This window comes from Eublepharis macularius, chromosome 19, assembly GCF_028583425.1.
Source record: "Eublepharis macularius isolate TG4126 chromosome 19, MPM_Emac_v1.0, whole genome shotgun sequence".
Classification (NCBI taxonomy): Eukaryota; Metazoa; Chordata; class Lepidosauria; order Squamata; family Eublepharidae; genus Eublepharis; species Eublepharis macularius.
Genome location: NC_072808.1, coordinates 25,513,740 through 25,531,406, shown reverse-complemented (window position 1 = coordinate 25,531,406; position 17,667 = coordinate 25,513,740). Strand labels below are relative to the sequence as shown.

The window sequence follows — 17,667 nt, the reverse complement described above, 5'->3', positions numbered from 1 at the left end:
CAGCATTTGATATTGTCTGATGGTTGACTCTCTACATGAATTTCGCCTGATGAAATAGTAAGTATGGCTGGAGATATGAAACCACCGGGATACTCCTGAATGGTTTGATATTGACATCTTCTAATATGAATTGTAGGAAAACTGTGGCCTGACGAAGGACCATTTCTGAAACGAGCCGAAGGAATGAGACCGGTGTAGCTCGTTGCCACCTGCTTTGCCACCCGTTTTTTGCAAACTTTGCAACCTTGGATGTCACCAACCAGCTCTTTTGGAACTGTATACCTTCGGGCGCTATAAGTTAATTTTGAGAGAACTTTACTATATTGAAATTTATTCTCTCTCTATGCATGTATTTTGAACTGCTGTAGATCATTGTAAACTCAATGTAGATACATTGATAATTGTATTGTGGTACAGACAATAATATTGTACTGAGTTACGCTTTGGCATACTTCCTTTTTTCCGTTTGTTGGCTTCCAGACCCTTAAGCAGGCAAAGATCCCTATCACATCTGCGGGTGGCCTTGCTGCCCAGCTTTCATCATACACACAAAGGCCAGCCTCTTTATTATTAGAGACAGCAATTTGTTCAGCTGTTCTTTGGGGGCGCAGTGTTTGCTAATTGTGTAACGGACAAAAGCAACAAGAGCGTACACTTTTCTCCAAGCTGCAATGTTTCCTAGCAGCCAAATAATGCCGTGCAATGCATTTTTAGGGGGAAGGAAGGGGGAAATTGCTTGCCGTTCCGTACACTTACTGGGTACAGTTGCATATTTATAGCGCAGCGGAACAGCTCCCTGCAACAGGTTTTCCCAGCCACGCTGGTCTCTGCGGACGCACCCTGCTGGGGGTCAGGAAATGGGCTGCGCTGTCTCTGGTGTGGGAAGGCCCCCCTCCCCCAACCCTTGGAGCGATTCAGCTGACAGATGGGCCAAGCTAGAAGGGACGAATGACACTTGAACGGCAAGTGAACAGACTCGTGTGTATTCCTCCCTGTTCACTTGCGCTCCACTCGACCATGATTGAGGGAAGAATCCACGCGAGTCTGTTCACTTGCCATTCAAGTGTCATTCGTCCCTTCTAGCTTGGCCCAGAGGAAATGCAGTTTACCTACCGAGGCTCAGCTCCTTACGGCTGCTCAGGAAAGACTTGCCAGACTGGCTCAGGAGATGCTCGATACAGTCCAGAATTCCTGTCTTCAGCACCAGTCAGGATCAGGCTCTTCTGAAGGAATGCACCAAACAATAAAAAAGGAACTTGGTGTTAAGGGTGCAACATTTGCTCACTGATATACACAATCAAAATTTAAGGATACTCGAAGTATAAGAGCTTTTGAATATCTGGGAGCACACCAACCAACAGCAGACCACCAGAATCACTGTGGAGGGCACGGCATGCAGTTTCTTAAGGCCCAAACTACACAGGGTGGCAGCGGACTAGGATTGCTAATTCCAGGTTGGGAAATTTCTGGAGATTTGGAGGTGCATACCCCACCATATTCAATCACACCTGCCTTTGTCATTCTCCGGCTCTTATCATTTGGCTTCTGCAATCACTCCACTCTCTAAGAGATGGACTCACATTCTAGCTGTATCTGAAGAAGTGAGCTGTGGCTCGCGAAAGCTCAAACTCTACCACCAATCCAGAGGATTTAGCCGTGTTAGTCTGTAGTAGCAACTGTTAGAGTCCAGTAGCACCTTTAAGACTAACCAACTTTACTATAGCATAAGCTTTTGAGAACCACAGCTCTCTTTGTCAGATGTATCATCAGCTTTCAAGAACCACAGCTCTCTTTGTCAGATGCACTGTCAGAAGAGAGCTGTGGTTCTCGAAAGCTTATGCTACAGTAAAGTTGGTTAGTCTTAAAGGTGCTACTGGACTCTTTACTGTCCTGAAAGAAATGAGGGCTTCAAAGTGTGGACTCTGTAGCATCACATTCCCACTGAACTCCCTTCCCTCCACAGACTCCATCTTCCCCAGACACCATCCCCTGATCTCCAGAAAGGTCTCAAGCCAGAATTGGCACCTCTGTGAGTCACAGAAGAACAACAACACCCAGCCCTTTCACCTTTCCAGACCTTTCATCAGACTTTTTCCTGTCTAGGCCAGGGACGAATGAGAACACAGAGAACACCAAAGGTTCCGGGGTGGATCCCACGTGTTTTTCAAAGGACTTGCAGTTACCCTCCTGTAGGAGCCTGAAACACCCCTGGAAACCTGTCACTGGGGGCTCCTCTTCCTCCCTGGGTAAGATTGGGGGGGAAGCATTTCAGGCTGCTGTAGGAAGAGGGAACTACAAAAATTGTACCCTGCAGCCCGAAATTCTTGCACCTGCAGAAACCCGCCACTGGATCCAGCACCATATCAGACATGAAAAAAAGACCTTGAAACATGTATGATACCAAGCGGCCCCCATGGCTTGGAGCACTATTGGGGGGTAGGTGGGAAGGGTTAAAGTAACCTCCTTCCTACTGTAATGCTTGGCCCTCTGGGTGCCTGCAGCAATGGGGGACGGCATTTCTGCTGCAAAGGTGGGCTCTGCTTTCCCCTGCCTCGGGGTCTAAGCTGTTGCACACTGTTGCGCACCCCATTCAAAGTTCCCAGCAATGTCTTAATTTTCAGGTGTGTGCCCCCTACAGGTAGGGTTGCCAGCCTCCAGGTAGTAGCTGGAGATCTCCCAGTATTACAACTGATCTTCAGGTCACAGGCATCAGTTCCCCTGGAGAAAATGTCAGCTTTGGAGGGTGGAGTCTATGGCATTATACCCTGCTGAGGCCCCTCCCCTCCCCAAACTCCACCCTCTCCAGGCTCCACTCCCAAAATCTCCAGGAATTTCCCAACCCAGAGCTGGCAACCGTACCTACAGGTGCTCCTGAAAATCAAAATTTTAACACACTGCTTGGGGCTTCAAACCTGAAATTCCCAGGAGACATCCAGTTAAGCCCTCAGATCTGATTGCTGCTTTTTAACCCTGCCTCTTTCCCTGGAAAGGCTGTTGGCTTTTCGTTTTTCAAGTTACCCTTTTTTCAGGCACTCAGCATGTTTATTCAACGCTTTTAATTAGAGTTTAGTTTGTCTGGGAGGCTTTTTGTCAATTGTTACGTGGAACGTTGCTGGGAGCAACTTCAGGGCTCTGCACCACTGGGGCTGGGGCGGAAAGTGGCGCTGCGATGGGCTTGGTCCTTGCGTCCGTCAACACTCTGCACAGGCTGCTTGTGCTGGACGCAGGAAGAACCTGCCACTCGGGATCTCCACTTGTAGTTTGCATGCCTGTCCCAAAGCCGGTAAGAGCAAATTCATGGGAGGTTCATTATGCAACACACGCTCACTTATACGCAGCCTTAGGGGAAATTCACACATGATCAAGTCATAAACTGATAAAGTCCTTGTATTCCCCACACGCCCAGCTGACAGACATGGTCTGGGAGTTCTGTGCCCAGAACTTAATTCCCCGTCCCCCTGGGTTCAATCTGTACCAGGACTCTGGCATGTGGGGAGGGGCTTTAAACACGGCTGTGAGCCCTCAACTTGCAGCCCCTTGGAGCAATTCAGGGTGGAGCCTGGGGAGGACTGCACCCCAAATGCTGAGACATCATTTCTGGTTGAATGGGCGGAAGTGCCATTGCAGCACCAGTGATGCTCTAGGACCTCCCCTAATAAATACCACTGAGGTTAGGGAAATTCCTAGACTGTCGCTGATGCTGTGATGTCACTTCCCTCCACTTAACTGGAAGTGATGTCACAGCATCACGCTGCCCCCTCATTTTTCTTCCCAATGCTCCACAGAGCAGGGCGGAAGCTGGAATGTGTGTGTGTGTGTGGGGGGGGCAATTACTTAAGGCTTGGCTTGGCTTAAGCCTTCCCCACTGCACTGTTTTTGTAGTTTTAAACAGCCCCAAGGAGGCACTATTTGCTCTCTTGGGAAAAGTTTCATGTATCGGTATAAGAGCACCAGGGAATTAAATCCTCATGGCAGCCAGGAGGAGCATCCAATGTGCAATTTAGCCCTCCGAGGCCGGCTAGCCATTCCTCCTGTATGACCACCGAGGGCTGTTAAATCGGGACCAGAGGGACCCACACCCAGTCCTAGAAATTCTGCTCTCCAACTCAGGTTTGCTGAGGTCCAGCGGCTTGAGCGGGAGAAACAAAACCATGACGAATTAACTGTATGTGGCCATAGGCCTTTACAAGTTAAAAACGTATTTACAACTCTAACATTTTAAAATTTCTAAAATTACATCTCTCTCTAAAAGCTCACATCCAGACGCATCACCGAGAAACAAAATGTGGCCTGCTTTTCCGAACCAGGGAAGACAGAAAGTATTTATAACACCCTCAGCCTGCGCATGACAGGGGTCAATGTGGCAACCCCTTACTCTGTTCACTTGCCATTCAAGAGTAATTCGTCACTTCTAGCTTGGCCCTCAGGCCCTCGAACAACTGGGATAATTTCACTATCCTTCACAAATGACAGAGACTTTGGGGGGTGCAGGGCATATTCAAGGGGAGAACTGGCCGGCTGCAATCGCTCACCTCACGATGCCAAGCCAAGGAACCGTCTCTCCCCCGGCTACAACTAATACACTGTCAGCAAAAGCTTTTTGTTAAAACAGAAAGTTCAAGTAAACAACCATTTCCGTGCACTTAATTTAAAAAAACAGCATTGTCTCATTTAGGCCGAACCAAATGGGGGCACTGCAGATTTTAAGCAACGAAACAGATTGGAGGTGCTGATCTCAGCACAACTCCAGCCAAGCAAGCCCACGTATGTCCCACAGCCAAAGGTGTGTGTGTGTACATGGAGAAAGAGAGAAAGTTAATAACTTGAAGTATTTTCAAGCAGTGAAGGTGAAGACATCTGTTTCTTTTAACACATAAAAAATTATGAACTTAGTTAATAGGTCATGCTAATAAGGGAGGAAAAGCTGCTTTTAATTTAGAATTGACACTCCCTAGAAATGTGGCTGTTGTGAAAACAAGAACATTGTGTATGTATTAACAGTTGCCAGTTTCTAGCCATAGGCCCCAAGCTACAATTTCTCCTTTGCAACTTTTCTTGCTGATCAGGGTTTGAGGAGTGCATTCTTTACTTTAGGTTTTATATTTATTTACTTGCTTTTAGTAAACCGTCTCTTTTGCTGAGACTCAAGGCGGGTGACAGATTAAATGCAACGTTCTCACACAGTTTATGAAATCCAAGGAACAATGTGACAGTACAGAATTAAAACACAATGCAACCAACCAGTTGCCTAAGGCAAAATATGCTTCAAACAGTATAGTAAGTGGAGCGACAAAGGCAGAGGACAAGACAGTAAAAGTAGAATAATACTCAGTAAAGTACATCCCTATTCCATTTTTAAGGTGCCCTCCCAGACTGGTCCATTCTGCTGCAGTTCAAATCCCTTCCAAATATGTCCTCATGAACATCTCTCATAGATTGCATATTTGGAATGAATGAAAGAAGGTGCTTCCCTGACCTCTGGAAAGTGGGAGCCACCACTGAGAAGGCAGAATGCACAACTGCCCATTTACCCAACTTGTATGGTGGTGGTACTTTCAAAAGGCTCTGCTCAGATTAATCAAAACATCAAAGGTGCCTATTTATAAATTTTCTGTGCCATCTCACCCGTGTCCTGCTCAAGATGGTCACAAACTAAAAAAATAAAACAATAAAAAATATGAACAGCAATAAAATACGCCAGGGATATAAAAGCCAGCATTCAAGAGAAGAGCCTGAAAGGATATCCAGAAGACAGGCTAAGAGCAGATCGTAACAACAGGCAAAAGACAGAACACACGAAAAAGTAGGGCCACCAACTCCAGGTTGGAAAATCCCTGAAGATTTGGGGGACGAAGCTTGAGAATGGCAGGGTTTGAGGAAGGGACGGGCCTCAGTGGGTATAATATACCATGGAGTTCACCCTCCAAAGCTGTCATTTCAGCCACAGGAATGGATCTCCCATAGCATGGAGATAAACTGTAATTCTGGGAGACCTCCACTCGTCCTCACCTGGTAACCATCCCTAAAAGACTGGGTGAAAATAAATGTTTGGTCAAGTGGGACCCAGCGATGGCCCCAAATCACATCTCCCTTCCTGAAACAGCTTGTAAAATAATATAAAATAAACCATGCTTTTTAAAAAAATGGATAAATGTACATTGAATTTGGTAATAATATTAATAACATTTGATTTATATACCGCCCTTCAGGAAAACTTAACGCCCATTCAGAGTGGTTTACAATGTGTGTTATTATTATCCTCATGACAATCCCCTGTGAGGTGGGCGGAGCTGAGAGAGCTCTGAGAGAGCTGCGACTGACCCAAGGTCACCCAGCTGGCTTCAAGCGGAGGAGTGGGGAATCAAACCTGGCTCTCCAGATTAGAGTCCTGCCGCTCTTAACCACAACACCAAACATCCATGCAGTGACAGACAGCCCCCCGTTCAGTATCGAGACAGTTATAAGACAGAATCACTAGAAAAGAGCAAGAGTCCAGTAGCAGCTCTAAGACTAACAAAATTTGTGGTAGGGTAGGAGCTTTTGTGAGCTCATACCCTTCTTCAGATAGGTATCTGAAGAAGTCAGCTGTGGCTCACGAAAGCTCCTACCCCACCACAAATTTTGTTAGTCTTAGAGGTGCTACTGGACTCTTGCTCTTGTCTATTGCCACAGACAGACTAACATGGCTACCCATCTTGATCTATCTGACAGAATCACTATTTGATTCCCTGATTTGTATGTCTGTCATTTGAACTCTGAAAAGAGGAAGAAGCCAGTTTCACCCTGCTGGGGGGGAAGTGTCCTGCAATGCCTAAAAGACACAGCAACAGCTGTCTGCACCCACTTTTTTCTTTATGTGAGGGGCCATTTTCACACTGCTTACTGACCACGGAACATCGCGAGAAGCTCCCGGAATGCCAGCATCTTCCTGGCGCGATTCCGCACGAGAACGGCTGTTGGCACGATGTTGTGTGGCCGGTAAGCAGCGTGAAAATGGCCAGGGACAGAACATTGTCCAGTGCTTTATTTTTCTATATAAAAATGTTTCATTTTGAAAGATTTATTTTTTCATAAAACTATCAACAATAAATGGCTGCTACTGCCAAGCTTGGCCCTTTCAAAGTTGTAATAAATGATTTCCAGCTACTTATCCCAAAGAATTGCATGAAAGGCTGTAAGCAGGGCTTTTTTTCCGGGAAAAGAGGTGATGGAACTCAGTGGGTTGCCTTCGGAGAAAATGGTCACATGGCCGGTGGCCCCGCCCCCTGATCTCCAGACAGAGGGGAGTTGAGATTGCCCTCCGCCGGAGGGCAATCTCAACTCCCCTCTGTCTGGAGATCAGGGGGCGGGGCCACCAGCCATGTGACCATTTTCAAGAGGTTCCGGAACTCCATTCCACCGCATTCCGGCTGAAAAAAAGCCCTGGCTGTAAGTATGTTTTATGTATCGGTAAATCTGGGGTGAGGGAGGATAAAAACAAAAATCTATATATAGTCCAAATTTTAAAAAAATAAAGGTATGAAGTCACCTGACCGGGTGTTCAAGTTAAATCGAAACCAATGCTAAATTTTCCCTTCTCTCTTTGCACATAGTGGAAGGGCTATTGAAATCCTCAATCCGCTATGAAACCAACAAGTAAAGTTAGAGAGAGTGACAGTGAAATTGAGGTGACTAGAGTTAAATACTTTTCCAATAGGGGAAGGGGCAAGCAAACCACTGCCTATCAGGCATAGTTCTTTCAACGCAGTAAAATCAGTGTGTCAACAGTTTTCAGAGCAAGATTCAGATCCAGTAGCACTTTCAAGACCGACGAGATTTCCAGGGTATGAGCTTTCGAGAGTCACAGCTCTCAAAACTCATACCCTGGAAATCTAGTCGGTCTTAAGGATGCTACCAGACCTGAATCTTGCTCTTCTATTACAGACCAACAAGGCTACCCACTTGAAAGAGTTTTCAGCTACTTTGGTTTTCAGTCTGCTAAATTTTACAGAACAGGTCCCGGGAACATGACATGGAGTTGCCAGTTTTGACAGCAACCTCGTCTTTTCAGATCACATCACTTCACCTTCTGAGACCAGTGTTTAAAACATTTAAGAGGACTTAATGCTCACTTTAATTAGCTGCAATCTTGCACCCCACAATCACTTATTTAAAGGTCCATCCGGATACATACCAACGGAAGTCACCGTGTCACATCAACAGCCGGAAAAAAATAAGCTATGGTTTAATCGACAGGAACTTCCCTGTAAATTCCTTAAGGGTCGCCCTGGGGAACTGGCTGGCTACAGATTTAAGACAGGGAGAAGAACTACTTGTGTTCAATTAGTGGAACATTGCCCTGAGATGTGATGATGGCCGCTGACTGGCGTAGCCAGGATACCCACTCTAGCACTCCAGCTGGTGGAGCGAAGAAATTGGAGAGGAGGAACAAGTGTTGTTCGATGCCATGACATCCCTTGCAGGTACACAACTGGAAGTGGCCCAACACATGGCACCACCTTCTACAGTCCCCACCCCCACCCCGCGATGTTCCTGGGGGTGGAGACTCCACTGGTTTAGATGGATTTTGCAGGGGAGATGAGGATAGATGAATGGAGGGCAGGTTTATTGCTCAAGATGGGCAGCCGTGTCTGTAGCAGTAGAAAAGAGCAAGAGTCCAGTAGCACCTCTAAGACTAACAAAATTGGTGGTTGGCTATGAGCTTTCATGAAGAAGTGAGCTGTGACTCACAAAAGCTCATAGCCTACCACCAATGTCGTTAGTCTTACAGGTGCTACTGGACTCTTGCTCTTTTCTACCGGTTTATTGCTGGCTATCCGGCCATCGCAGGGGAACGGGGCCTTTGGTTTCAGAGGCCGAATGTCTCTGCTTGGCAACGGTCGGCAAGGGGGGAGGAGCATTTCCTGCAAGCAGGCTGCTGGGAAGAGGGTGTCAGACTAGATGAATCTCTGCTCTGATCCCTGCTTAGTTGCCTGCACACAATTATTGCTTGTCTAGGCAAGTAAATATTTTCTTACCACCATTCCTAACTTTTAAGCCACGCAAAAGGATTTCACAGAGCTCTTCCAGCCTTGCGAGTCACCACATCTGAAGGGCCAAAGAGGCCTCCCACTATACAGGACCCATTCAGCCCCTTCCCCCAGCTCACTGGCAGCTCCAGGGGACTCCTGTCCTTGCTGCTCCCCAGAGCTTCTTTAGCCTACTGAGCCCCGGCACAAAACTCAGACATGATCACTCTGGCTCAGTTTCATATCTGACAGGCTGGAAAACTCCATGGGTGCTGTCCCTCCCCTTGCGTGCCTTGGCTTGACACATGGGGCCAACCTCTAGAGCTTCAGATGCTACACTGCCCACCCCTCTTTGTGTGGGAGAAGGAAAAAGCAACCACAGATCAAGAGATACTCGCTTCTCGGTTTGAGCACCCATGTCTGGAAGCCACTGGCAGGATTAAAACAAAAATTAAGAGACTTCAATACATCCAGCCTATAATGAGCAACTTAGAAGTGGGAAGGATGAGTGGGCTATTTCCCCTCTGGGTGATACATACAGCACTCTCTCTCTCTGCCTACCAAGCAGGCCTGCAGTGTGTCTGATTTCAGAGCTAAAGAAAGAAAGAAAGAAAGAAAGAAAGAAAGAAAGAAAGAAAGAAAGAAAGAAAGAAAGAAAGAAAGAAAGAAAGAAAGAAAGAAAGAAAGAAAGAAAGAAAGAAAGAAGTAAAACTCTTGAAGGATCCCACTTATTTCTTACCAAAAAGCTAAAGCCTTTGCCTGGACTTCATTCACAATAGGTCACATATGATGGAATGCTGGCTTTCTACATGCAAGGATTTTTTTTTAAAGCAGAGGACTCCTCCATTCCATGACTCCCCACCTGAAAGCAGAAGTGTAGCCTTTCAGTGAGAACCAGGTCAAAGACCCTTGCACTGGAGAGAGGTTCTCTTTTAAAGCCGTTTCTTCCTTCCCTAGCCTTTCCATGTTTTTAGCCTGGGATTTACTCCAGAAGGGAGCAGACATTCAAAACAAAATAAACAGCTAAAGAATTTGTCTTCATCAAATGGAAGCGGGGCTCTCAGTATCTGCTTGGAGGGGAACCGGGCCCTCTGACTAACGCAATTGAGCTCCTTGGCCTATGAACTGTTAAAAAGGGCTGAACCTGGAGTTATACCTAAAAGCCCCATCCTTTCTACATCACGGTCCAGGTGAGCATGGCCAATTCTTCAGCCAAGCTACCCAACGGAGGGGGGCACAGACACTTGGCTGTCTCCCCGCTATCAGGGGCCTAGCCGAGGCCTCGCATCACCTCTGGGGTCCCACCACAAGTGGTGCCGGGGGCTGGCTTGGGCCGGGATGGCTGAGCAGCACAAGGCGAGATACATGACAGACATTCCAGGTTTAGGTTGACAAAATACCTTTTACCTAAGAGTAGTGACTAGTTTATCCGATTTATCTGATTTATACCCCGTCTTTCCTCTGGCTTACACTGTTTGCCTCTCCTCCATTTTATCCTCACAAGAACGCTGAGTGAGTGTGACTGGTCAAAGGTCACTCAACAAGCTTCGGTGGCAGAGCGGATTCAAACGAGGGCTGTTTCCTCCCGTCTTAAAAATAGCGCCCCACTCACGGGACACTGGCAGCTTCTTTGCACGATTTCTGAAGTCCTAGTTTCCAAAATGGATACAGGCAGTTATGATTCCGTTTTTGGAGCGCAAAAATGAAATGGCGTAATTTCGTTTTCGAAATGAGCTTTCGATTCCATGAAACCACGAAAATGGAATCGTAACTGTGTGCCTCCGTTTTGGAAACGGGAATATCAGAAATCGCGTGAAGAAGCTGCCAGCGTTCCCGAGTGAGGCGCTATTTTTAGAACGTGGGGAAATGGTACAGGTCTCCCAGTGGGGCCCCAAGGCCCAAATTGGGGGGGGGGGACAGGGCAGAGGAGTCGCTGAGGAGGAATTTTTACCCAATCCTCATAGCACCAGAAATGACATCATTCCCGGTGGGAAGCGGAAACAGCCTGGCAGGGGGCGTAGGCTGAGAGTGGGAGCTTCTTTGCCCCCCAAGGGGAGTGGGATCCCTATCTACCAGATCCTAGTACAACACTCTTAACCGCTATGCCATACTGGTGCAGTTTTACTAAACCAGCATACATAGGTTTAATGTCATCTTTTTAAAAAAGTAACTGGAGCTTTTATAAAGTTGTGCAGAAAATTATTTAGCATCCTGCTACATGTAAGCCATACAACTTTCCCTTAGGGTGTGAGGGCCAAAAAGAGGGGAGGTTAACCTGAAATAAGGTTGCCAACCTTCAGAAGGGGCCTGGAGTTCTTCCAGAATTACAGCTGGGTCGTTTCCACACGGCTTACCTGCTTGCGTTATGTCCCGGGAGATCGCACAAAAAACACGGAAGATCGCGTTTTTTCGCGCGAGATTTGCGCGACGTCACGTGACGTTGTGCAAATCTCACACGAAAAAACGCGATCTTCCACGTTTTTTGCGCGATCTCCTGGGACATAATGCAAGCAGGTAAGCCGTGTGGAAACGGCCCTGATCTCCAGACTTCAGAGATCTGTTCCTCTGGAGAAAACGGCTGCTTTGGAGGGTAAACCCCATGGCACCATACCACACCGAGGTCCCTCCTCTGCCCAAACCCCACTCTTCCTCAGCTCCGCCTCCAAAGAGCTAGGAATTTTCCGATCTGGAACTAGCAACCTTAACTGCAATGTGGGGATAATACTGGATCACTTCACGGAGCTGCATCTGGATCACTTCACGGAGCTGCATCTGGATCACTTCACGGAGCTGCATCTATGCTGCAATTCAGCAGGAATTCCACGCAGAAAAAGCATGGAATCTGATGCCCCATGCAGCTCCCCAAGAAGCTCGGCTTTTCTTTCAAAAAAAAATTAAAAGCAAATCTCATGGATGCTCGGATATGCTTCGACGTAAGTGACTGTGCCTGCTGGAATTTCGGAACCCCTGGGGCGGGGCGGGGCGGGGTGGCTGAACAAAAAGGGAAAGGGGGGGGGCCTTGAGTGTTCTGCACAGGCCCTGTCTCATAGGTAGCAAAAGACAAATTATGCAAAATAAAAAATAACAGTGTTACGTATGTATTTTTTTCATTTGCATAGATGAAAAACCTAAATGTGCTGGATTTTAAATATTTTGTCTTCATTAGCACAGAATACACAGGCAGCCCCAGGACCAAATGAGAACTCTGGACACTTCAACAAAGCCCTTTTCATTGGTTTGGGCACAAAAGCTTGGCGAATCAAATCACCTTCTAGGGAGCCACGTGGCACAAAACCTTTTTTAATCTGGATGAAATACCCAGTCAGAATCAGTACAAACTGTCGCAGCGGGATATTGATACCTGGGCTGCGGGGAGGTACGCAGGCCAGCCATTAACAAGGAACATTTGCATGGAACAGATGGATATCTGAATTAGGGTTGTATTTGGAACTGGAAACATTCCCAGTGCTAGACAGTTCACTGTTGCCCTATTCTAGATAAATTCTGGAATGGCTCCAAATTAGGACGTCAAGATGCAGTACTCAAAATACTTCACCACTTAAAATCCACCACTTAAAATCCATGGGGGTGTCAGCCAGAATGGCTGTAGCCCAATCTACAGGGTGGGAAAGCCAGGCATTTGCTGGCAACCCCAAGACAAGCCAAAGTCCAAGGTGAGAAGCAGCTCAAAATAGGGTTCCCAACCTCCAGGACAGGCCTGGAGTTCTCCTAGAAAGACAACTGATCTCCAGACTACAGAGATCAGTTCTCCTGGAGAAAATGGCTGCTTTGGTGGATGGATTCTATAGCACCACTTCCCTGTTGAGCTCTTTCCTTCCCTCCCCAAACTCCACTCTCCCCAGGAACACCCCCAAATCTCCAGGAATTTTCCAAGTCAAAGTTGGCAACCCTCGCTCAAAATGGTTTGCACGTCCAACCTTAAAAGGGCTCAAGTCCTGCACTTTACACAGCAATTTTTTGCTCTATGGGTAGCATTACAATTATTTACTTATAGTCTACATCTGCCTTTCTCCCCTAGATCTGAGGCCGATTAAGCACTGCAAGTGAATACAATATAATCAATAGCTAGGACATTTGCAGAGCAAATATGATCAACTGTTAGGGCATTCAATGAATTTACCCTTTACCTCCGCAGGCATTGATCAGTCTATGGTTACTACCACAAATACTGGAGTCGATCTTCCCACATATGGGGAAATCTCAGGGGTCAGCAATGAGTGGAAGTGCAATGGGTGAGCCTCATCTTGCTGATCATGGGAGAATTTCCCCTGCTAGGTACATGGGTACTTTCCCACAGATCAGGTACTCTCTGCCTCCCGCCGTCTGGATTTTATGTAGCTTCCTGATTGAAAATTGTTTTTATCGGGAACTGTATTTTGAACAGAGAAAGGTCTGAAAGAGCCACCTGATTGAGTCAGAGGGTCGAGTCACTCAGTCTCTGAAAGCTGAGAAGGGGGCAAAGGGTTCTTCAATTCCCTGCTTACTTCACTCTGGCTGGCTGCTCAGTCCTATTTGCCAGAGTCAGCCAGCATTTCAACGCAAGACAAGGACACCTTTGTAGAAAAACATTAGCTCAGTTGGGAACACCCCCCCCCCCACACACACTTGCAATTAGTTTGGCCATTATTTTTCTTCTCTAGTTTGTTTTTTAGCATAAAAAGAATGTCATCTTTGCCAGCAGGTACATGTGATGCCCAAATAAAATAACTAAGGATATTACTCTTTCACAAGTTTGCAGACAGCCGTTGTCTACAAAGGGGTCCAGTGTTTTAGGGCTCTCCAGTTCCCCTAGAGAAAATGACTGCTTTGGGGGGGGGTGTATGGAGTCTATGGCACTGCATCCTCTGGAGGTCTGTCCCCTCCTAAACTCTAGCCTCCCCTGGCTCCACCCTCAAAATTTTGCAACTGAGGGCCAAACTATAAGTGACGAATGACACAGGTTGGACACTTGCCAGCTTCCCTCAAGTTTTGATGGGAAATGTAGGCAGCTTGGTGGAATGTTGGACAAGTGACAGTTGAAAAGTCCACTGGACAGCAGTCAGAGAGCCAAGCTGCAAGACCAGGATGCCTACATTTCCCAAGTGTCCAACCCGTGTCATTCGTCACTTGTAGCTTGGCCCTTAGAGATGGCGACCCCGTTGCTTATCCAGAGCAGGCAGAGAAGGCAAAATGGCAGTGCCATCCCCCCTTCTGTTTGTATGTAGTTTATGCCAAGAACCAAACATTTCCCAGTGCAGAGTGTCAGGGCCAAGCTACAAGTGACGAATTACACTTGAATGGCAAGTGAACAGACTCGCGTGTATTCCTCCCTGTTCACTTGCGCTCCACTTGCACTTAGTGATCACGTGGAGCGCAAGTGAACAGGGAGGAATACACTTGTAGCTTGGCCCTCAGTCTGCTTCCCAAGAATTTTGATCCCACAGAAACGCAACATAGGCAGCCTCTGGCCACGTCTGAGAGACGCTTCCCAGTGCTTCCACTTCGCATCCCCTTTCTCAGGGCCTAACTATAAGTTATGTTTTCCTTGCACCTCCCTGGGTCCTGACAATCAGAGATGTGCTGTGAGTCCCATGCTCAGAACTCAATTTCCAGGCACCTGGGGGTCGATTTGACAGGGAGGGGGCGTTTAAATCCCCCCTGGGCTGTTTTCCTTGCCTGAGGTGGTATTTGTTCCATTGGGGAAGCTTACATGCTGTGATGAGCTATGTGCAAGTTTCCCAAGGGGGTGGGGGCAATAAGAGATCCTAGATCAGGAAAACAATCCAGAGTAGAAGGCTTCAAAGCCCCCTCCCAATCTGGGAACAGAGTTCCAAGCACAGAAATCACAGGGCACGCTGACTGCTGGGGGCATGAGGGAAACATCATGTGTAGCCCTTGGGAATCCTTCCTGCAGAGTTGGATTAGGACTATTATATTGTGGGCTAAGCAAGAGACTTGCTTAAAGCTACCTGGGGAGTTTGGGGTCAAAGCGAGATTACACTAGACCAGTTCTTTAGCAGCATCTGGACTGGTGGAAAATAGAAAAGCGTCGGGTGGCATCTGACGAAGAGAGCTGTGGTTCTTGAAAGCTTATGCTGCAATAAAGTTGCTTAGTCTTAAAGATGCTACTGGATTCCTTAATATTTTGCAACTACAGAATAACACAGCTAACTCCTCTGGAGCAGTGGAGGCACCCTGGGGTTCTTCCCTTTCTGTCCACTTCTCGCTGCGCCAGTCTTCCTGCCTCTTCCTCATTAATACCCTGATCCGGGATTATGCCAAAACATTTATGTCACTAGCCGTTGAGCAAAGGCACCCATTCATATCACCTCAGACCAATGAAATTCGAACTGGGGACTTCCAGCTCACACATTATTAAAATCAACATTGCATTTAAGCTTTCATTACAGTTCACAACACCTCCCCTCCTTCCATCCCATAACCCCCCCCCCCCCCCGGTACTGCACCAGTAGCAGAAAAATTCATGCTACAGACCTAGTGGGCAGAATCAAACACCCAATTCAAGAATCAAATACCCAATTCAAAACTTAAATCCAGCAACGAACACACACTCATTCTTCTCAGTCCGACAGCATCCCTGCCAAGTTCGTTTCAGTATTAGGCTCCTAGTTTCCCAGATGAAGGGGGGAAAAGGACACCCCCCCCCACTCCACATACACACACCAGCAAAAAACTGCCAAGTTTCCATGCCTGATCCAAACCATCAGGGTAACTATTGAGAAAGTCTCTCAGGACCGGCACACTGCAAGCTATTGAGCCTCTATGCTTTCAGCCGCCGTCCCTTAGGAAAAGTACTGTCCGGCCTCCCCCCTCTCTCCATGGCCCGCCTTCTAGCGAAGCCACGGACTCCAACTCTTGCCTGCGCTGGCCTCGGCTGAAGCCCGGGGCCACCTAGGCCCTCTTCCCTGCCCCAAGCAGCTCCAGGGGCCATAATACAGAAGGAGGCTTGTTTGGCTTCTCCAGAGGCAGGAACTCAGGAGGGCTCTTCGAAGGAGCTCACGGCGCACACAGGAGGCGGCCTTGTTCTCAACCCGAGTCTTCATCGCAAAGGCGCAATTCATCCGTCACCCAGACAGAGAAGCGCTTCCTCCCACGGCACCCCACGCGCCATGTGCCCTGAGGACAGCTGGGTGGATACAAATTGGATCAGTGCCTCGTCACACGTAATGGGATTAAAAACAGGAATAGAAAGCCCGGGGGGAGGGTGTGAGCATGAGCTTGATGGAAGGTACCAGAGTTAGACGGAAGGCACCAGGTATTTCGGGGGTGGGAAGGATGAAGGGGAAGAGAGCGAACAGAAGAAGAAGAAGACGCAAAGCCTACCACGAAGCGGCAGGGCAGCTTTGCACGCCACGAAGAGCGTCAGAACGGCGACGCACAACCGTGCAAAGCCAGCTCATACTGGCCTCAGGCCTTTACTCTGCCAAGCTCAAGAACGGACTGTTCTGACCAGCCACAAGTCTCCCAAGTATCAGGCAGTCCTGCTGCGGAAAACTGCTGTTTTACTTTGAAATACCAATAGTCAGTATTGGACAGTGAGATAATGTGGTGCGGTGGCTAGAGGGACAGACGAGGGTCTGTAGCAGTAGAAAAGAGCAAGAGTCCAAGAGCAGCTATGAGACTAACAATATTTGTGGTAGGCTATGAGCTTTCGTGACCTGTCACAGCTCCCTGCTTCAGATAGGGGTCTGGGCCCCAGGTTTAATACGGCTGCTCTGCTGTAGAAGCTACCTGGATGGCCCTGGGCCAGTCGTGTACTCTCTGCCTAACCTACCTCACAGGGTTGATGTGAGGACAAAATGGAGGAGTATGATGTAAGCCACTTTGGGTCCTCACTTGAGAGAAAGGTGGGGTATAAATGAACTAAAATAAATAAAAAATAAACAGAGTGGAGGTTAAATCCCTCCCCTTTCCCTGCCTCTTGAAGTTGCAATTTGCATTTTACAGGCAGGCCAAAAAGATGCAGTAGCTTCCCCTCTCCTCTTTTTGGAGCCCCTAGGTTAATCCTAGCCAAGGTACTGGAAGGTGGGTGCCCAGATCCCACCCAGCATTTTAAAATGATAACAGAAGTCACAAGGGGTCCTGCACTGGATTGGGGCCCTGCAGCCAGGGAAGAAAGGGAGAGCTTTCCATCTTTTGCCTGTCCCTTTTCTTTTGAAAGCCAACACAACATAATGGAAGGGAGGTTGTCGCTGTTGCTTATTAGTCCACCTTTCTCATTGAGATCCAAGGTGGAGGACATACTGCAAGTGAATACAATAGGATCAATTGCTAAGACATTCACAGAGCAAAAATACAGTATGGTGAACAGCCAGGACATTCAATGGAAACAGATACAGTAGGGTGTGGTAGCTGCAAATTCGAAAACTAGCAGAAAGCCAAACACATTGATGAAATGAAAGCAAAAGTAATAAACATGACAACTTTAGCAACAAAGAACTACCCAGCAGGAATGTATTTACATTAGTAGACAGTATCCAACAGCCTAGTCTATAGTCCCTGTCCATTACCAAAGTATCTCTTGGTTTTAAGCAGTGAAAGTGAAATGTTTGGGGGGAATTCAACTCCCCTCTTCCTCCCTGCATGGTGCACGCGCGCGCGCGCGCGCGCGCGCGCGTGCACGCACACACACACACTG

General features: G+C 47.6%; 1 protein-coding gene across 1 annotated transcript in view; it reads right to left on the bottom strand.

Moving 5' to 3' along the window:
* The window catches only part of S1PR2 (sphingosine-1-phosphate receptor 2), a 47,764-nt gene that overhangs the window by 16,414 nt on the left and 13,683 nt on the right, over window positions 1-17,667 (bottom strand). The window contains exon 2 of the mRNA XM_055003714.1: window positions 1,114-1,223. The gene's annotated coding sequence lies outside the window, so the exon portion shown is untranslated. The remainder of the gene's footprint in view (window positions 1-1,113; window positions 1,224-17,667) is intronic.